The sequence below is a fragment of the Gavialis gangeticus genome, unplaced genomic scaffold (assembly GCF_001723915.1).
Source record: "Gavialis gangeticus isolate Ggan-Ray unplaced genomic scaffold, GavGan_comp1, whole genome shotgun sequence".
NCBI lineage: Eukaryota > Metazoa > Chordata > Crocodylia > Gavialidae > Gavialis > Gavialis gangeticus.
Window position 1 is genome coordinate 14,227,272 of NW_017728994.1, and position 6,300 is coordinate 14,233,571.

At 45.6% G+C, this 6,300-nt stretch overlaps 1 protein-coding gene across 1 annotated transcript in view; it reads left to right on the forward strand.

Annotated features, from left to right (window-relative positions):
* The window catches only part of RASGEF1A (RasGEF domain family member 1A), a 373,737-nt gene that overhangs the window by 31,083 nt on the left and 336,354 nt on the right, over positions 1-6,300 (forward strand). The gene's annotated exons all lie outside the window — the stretch shown is intronic.

Below are 6,300 nucleotides of genomic sequence, written 5' to 3' on the forward strand. Positions count from 1 at the left end.
AAAAATGTTAAAGCTTATCCTAAGTCTGAGCTCACTTATAGGGAATAGAGAGGGAGAGAAAACGTCAGAAACAGTTAGGGAAGCTGAGAGAATGCATTTTAAAATAAATAAATAAATAAAAAGAAAAATTGTGTGTTTTGCTACAGTTCCCCCAGATCCTGGAAGACACCCCTTATAAACTTATAGGTGGCCATCAGATTGCCCCAGAGCCTGTGCTTTTCCAGGCTGAAGAGTCCTGTAGCTCTCAGCCTGTTGTCGTAAGGTCTGTCTTCCTAACCTCTGATCATGCGTGGGCCTCTTCTCTGGACTCTCTCAAGCTTCTTCACATCCTTTTTGAATTGTGGAGCCCAAAACTGGACGCAATACTCCAGCTGCAGCTTCACCAAGGCCGAGTACAACGGGAGAATGACATCCTGGGATTTACTTGAGAAGTAGCTATGGATGCAAGCCAGCATTTTGCTCACTTTACTAGTGACCACATCACACTGAAGGCTCATGTTCATCTTGTGGTCAGTCATGACCCCCAAGTCCCTTTCATCCGTAGTGCTAACCAGCGTAGCATTGCTGAGCCTATAGGGATGTTGCAGGTTTTTCTTCCCAAGGTGGAGAACCTTGCATTTTTCAGTGTTCAACACCATCAGGTTCTCATCTGCCTATTTCCTGGGCCTGTCAAGGTCAGCCTGGATTGCCCTCCTGTCCTCATGTGTGGATGCTTTACCCTAGAGTTTGGTATCATTGGCAAACTTGGCCAGTCTGCTTCTGACTCCAATGTACACATCATTAATGAAGATGTTGAACAATATAGATTCAAGGACAGAGCCTTGGGGGACCCCACTGGTCACAGGGCACCATGACGATTGACTTCCGCCAAGCAGCACCCTCTGTGTCCAACCATGTAGCCAGTTCCCCATCCAGCAGATTGTGGTGGATCCGAGGCTTCAGTTTGCCAGTTTTGCCAAGAGGTGATCACGGGATACCAGATCGAAGGCTTTTTTGAAGTCAAGATATACGACATCAATCTCCTCTCCCTTGTCCAGGTGATAGGTCACCTGGTCGTAGAAGGAAATGAGATTGGTCAAGCAAGACCTACCCACAACAAACCCATACTGGCTATCCCTCAGGATGTTGCCATCGGCCACTCCATTGAGAATTGCCCCTTTGATAATCTTTTCTAAGACCTTCCCCAAGATAGAGGTCAGGCTGATGGGCCTGTAGTTTGCCGGATCCACTTTCCTCCCCTTCTTGAAGATAGGCACTACACATTGGCCTTCATCCAATCTTTGGGCTCTTCACCAGAGTGCCAGGCGTTCTCAAAGATCCGTGCCAGGGGCTGAGCTATGATGCTGGCCAGCTCCTTGAGTACCCTGGGTTGTAGATTGTCAGGGCCGGCTGACTTGAAGGTGTCCAGCCTCTCAAGGTGTTCCTTCACAAGGTCAGCATTGATGGGGGGCAAGGAATCTCCCTCACTCAGGCCTCCCTGCCCCTTAAGGGGCTGGGGCACCCCTGGGACTGGTGAAAGATCGATGCAAAGTACCCATTTAGCAGGTGGGCTTTTTCCTGGGCATCAGTTGTCAGTTGTCCCATCTGGTTTAGCAGGGGTTCAATTTTGCCCTTGCTTTTCCTCTGGCTTCCCACATATCTAAAAAAGGACTTTTTATTATCCTTGATACAAGTAACCAGTTGGAGTTCCATCGCAGCCTTGGCTGTCCTGGTTCACTCCCTGCAGGTCTAGACAAGTGCAGAATATTCTTCCTTGGAGGCGGTTCCCATCCTCCATCCTTTTAAGGTCTTTCTTTTTAGATGCAGGAGGTTCGCTGGTTCCCTGATGAGCCAAGGTGGATGCTGTGTTGTTTTGCTGCCTATCCTCCAAGACAGAATAGCCTGACCTTGTGCATCAAGGATCGCTCCCTTGAGGAGTAACCACTCTTCCTGAAGTCCCCTCTCCTTGGAGTCGTGGTCCCTTAGGGCCTCACTGACAAGCCTCCTGAGCTTGTCAAAGTCAGCTTTCCTGAAGTCAAGGACCTCTGTATTGCTGACTGACTTACCAGCTTTAAGGAGGATGGTGAAAGTGATCAGCTGATGGTTGCTGTCACCCAGCTTCCCTTCAATTGCTAGGTCACTGATTAGGTCATCCCCAGTTTCCAGTACCAGGTAGAGCAGTGCTTTCTCTCTCATTGGCCCATAGACTTCTTGTATCAGATAGAGGTCATCCACGCACAAGAGGAAGATTTGCGACTGCTCGGAAGATGATCACAGAATCCTTTGGACCATGCAAACCAGAGCACCTCTTGATTGCATCTCTTCGGTTTATAATATGGAGTAGTTGTTCAAAGAAATGCTGGAAAAGCAAAAGAACATAAGAAGTGCCACTTACTGGTTCAGACCAGATTCATTTTGCCCAGTATCCTGTGCCACACAGTGGCAAAGAGTGGATGCTGAAAGGGGAATGGACTAGATGTGACCAGGGTTTTTTCCCCACTTTCCCTCTCACTTGCATCCTCCAGGATTTTAGGTCTAGGAAGTTCTGATTCAGAGGCTATATCCCTAACTCCCATGCTCAATAGCTACTAATGCACCTTTCCTCCAATAATTTGTCCAAACCCTTTTTGAATCTGGCTAAACTGTCAGCTTCCACAGCATTTGGTGGCAATGAATTCCATTCTTTAACAATATGCTATGTGACAAAAAACTTCTTTTTGTTAGTTTTGAACTTACTCCCTGCTAGTTTCATGTTATGACCCATAGTTCTTGTATGAGATAATAAGAAATAAATCCCTATTTATTTTCTCGTCATCATTTAGTATTTTGTAAACCCTTATCAGGTCCCTCAAATTTCTCTCTTCTAAACTGAACAGACCTAGCCTCTTTAGTCTCTCCTCACATGGAAGCCCCTCCATACCACTAACCAACCTTGTTCCCCTTTGCTGTACCTTCTCTGGTGTGGAGACCAGAACAGGGCACAGAATTCATGGTGTAAATCCAACATGCATTTATAAAGGGACATAATGATATTTTTTATTTTGTATACAATTCCCTTCTTAATAACCCCTAACATTTTGCTGGCTTTTATTAATGGCTGCTGAGCAATGAGCTGATGTTTTTAGCAAACTGTCTACAGTAAGTCCCAGATCTTTTTTCCTGTGGTAACAGATAATGTAGAACCCAATATAGTGTAGGTACAGTTTATGTTATTTTCGCCTGTTTGCTTCACTGTATCTACAAGTGAATTTCATCTGCCATTTAGTTGCCCATTCAATCAATCATGCCAGATCTTTCTATAGTTCCTCACAATCCACCTTGGTCTTTACCACTTTAAATAGATTCCATAGACATTAGGGACCTCACCAGATCATCAGGTCCAGCCCCTGCCCAAAGGGAAGAAAGTCAGATGGGGTCAGACCACCGCCCTGCCTCTGCCCCTCCCTTGATCTCCCAGCCCTGCCAGCCCCCATCACTCCCCCACTCAACCCATAGCCTCCTGCCCCCCAGCCCTGGTGCTGCCCCTCACTCCCATCCACAGCACCTGCCCCCCAGCACTGCCAGTACCCCTCACTCCTGATCCACAACCCCCTGCCCCCTAGGCCTGCCAGTGCTGTGCACTCTGGACCTAGAGCCCCTGCGCCCCAGCCCTGCTGGTGCCCCTCTCTCCTGACCCACAGATTCCTCCCCCCCAGCCCTGCCAGTGCCCTGCACCCTGACCACAGCACCCTGCCCCCCAACCCTGCTGCCCAAGCAGCTCTTGTGTTGCGCACATGCAGACCCACACACACCCACACACACACACAGTGTCTCTTTACCTGGCTGGGGCCTGTTCAGGGACCATGACCCCCAGCAGCCAATCACCTTGCCCACTGCTCTCAGCCCCAAGCAGCCAGCCCAGGAGAGCAGAGGAAGAGCAAAAACCCAGACATTTGCTCTCATTCTAGAAACCCACCTAGACATGAGAACAGGGGTCCAAAAAAGAGGACATGTCTGGGAAAATCTGGGTATATGGTAATCCTACTCAAGCACAATGCACAGTTTCTAATTATTCAGGAGTATCACATGGGTGTGTTCACTCCCTAAGACTGAATCATTAAGACATCTGGCCATATGCCACCATATGAATAAGGAGTTGCCAACAGCATGGACACAGAGCAAAACTCTATGTAGGAAAATAGACTGACATAACCAGCAAACAAACAAGCCAGGAAGATATATAACAGTTGATTCAGGATGGGGAATACCTGCTTGGGTGCAGATAAAATCATACCATATCTCAATAAATCTGCTTCCAAGTGGGATTCATAATGCCTTGTAAAAAGCAAGATGATCTGCAGAAAAAAAAGCTGTGGAAGGCACTTTAACCAGCCACAAACTTAGAGTGAGCACAAGTTCTCATTTTCAGCTGTTTCCCTAGCTGGGATTATGTTCTGCTCAGTGGTTCTTTGGACTGTGAGTTCCCTCTATAATTTCTAATGTTTCTGCTTTTAATTATGACAGCTGGAAGCAAAAGCTAGTGAGCAGAGATAGCTAAGGTGACGATGGAATGGAAAGCAAAAAACTTACTTGATATTGAGGGTGGAAGGAGGAACAGTGAAGAAATAATTGGCGATGGTCAAAGGCCAAAACATTGCTATAATGAGGGGTCTCTCAGAATAAAGCTAAAAAGGGGAAGAGCTAGCCAAATGAAGGATGTCAAATGCATTTTAATGTATAAATCAAAGACTTTGGACAGTCTGGGTTGAAAAGTTGCTTGATAGTAGTAGTCTTCATTCAAAGAAGTTATCCAACATAAACTCATTAATTCAGGTGGTTATGCTTGTGTGTATACTTAGGTTAGAAGTTTTTGGAATAAAGTCTATATTTCAACTTGTGTGATATGCCTAAAGGAGTAATTCTCAGCAAGGGTGCTGTAGCACTCTGGGATCCTTTTAATGGTGCCACAAAGTGCTGCTTAATATTAGTACTTTCAGGTGTTCAAAAACCAGCACATGATTCACAATATAAACCTAGAGATTTCAAATAGGAATCCTTAACATCAAAAGCATTCTGACCTTTTATGGTCTCTCTGAGTTCTTTGCAACAGAAACATTGCTCTATTATTTTTCTGGTGGCAAAAAAAAAGTGTGAAAGCAAAGAGATAGCATTTTCTGAGATATACTTGAGTATAACAAGGGGTGCCTTGATTCTAAAAAGGTTGACAATGTTTTCAGAGCATAGAGTGAAGACGGGAGTGACTAAATTATCTTAAACAAAACAACTGAACATCACAATTAATGTATCCAGAAATAAAATTGGCTATTTCAAATCCCTCCCCCTCACACACGTGTACATAGACCCACGCATCCTAAATTTGATCAACACAGACTGAGAATATGGTTGGGCCAGTTAGTTCAGCAAAGCAAGAAATCTTCATACAGTGTAGTATTTTAAGTTTCCTTATACCTTCTACTAAAGTAAGGCCAAAAACATCATCAAAACAGCAACACCTCTGGATGTCTGAAATCAGAAAAATACTTTATCACTTTCAAATGCAGTTGGTTCCAGATAATTTTTTAAAAATTGGTAACACTTGTAACGATTGATTGGTTCCTATTTTCTGTACTAGTTCTCCTATTCCAAGTAAAAGTTGTGGTTTGCTAATGTGCCTGCAGAACTAAAGGAATGCTTCATGTCAAACTTGGGCAGTGCTTGCTTTTCATTTATGACCTTCACATACTCACCTAACTCAACCTTGGAGGTTTCTTGACTAGTTCAAATAGATTCTGATTATTCCCTCTGCATAAGCCTAATTCAAGGAGTAGAAGAGTTATACCTATATTTACAGTAGGGCTGTGAAAAGCTTTGGTCACTGATTTGATTTGGTGGGGATTTGGCCCAAATCGAGCCATATCTCTGAATCTGAATTGAATCAGGAGACCCTTTAATCCCTCCGAATCAAATCAGACCCCTCTGAATCAATTTGGAAAGATTCGATGATTCGGACATAGACACAGCTTTAAATGTTTTTTCTACATACCTCAAAGTACCAGGTGGCTCATGAATGCTGAGATGGTGGGGTAGATGAAGTGTCCCACAGGAGCATGGGGATGGGGAGGAGGGGTCCCGGTGCACTTGGCAACAGACCCAGAAGTGGATGAGAAGCACTTCCAGTCCACTTCTGGGTCCACGGGGCAGCATGCTTGGGGGCTCCCTTATACCCTTCCCGGCTCAGTGACTGGTGCTTCCTGGGTCTGGAGGGGCACCCAGGGTCCCCCCACAGCTAATCACTGAGCCAGGGGAACACGGGGGGGGGGGGGGGCCCCCCCTGCTGCCCTC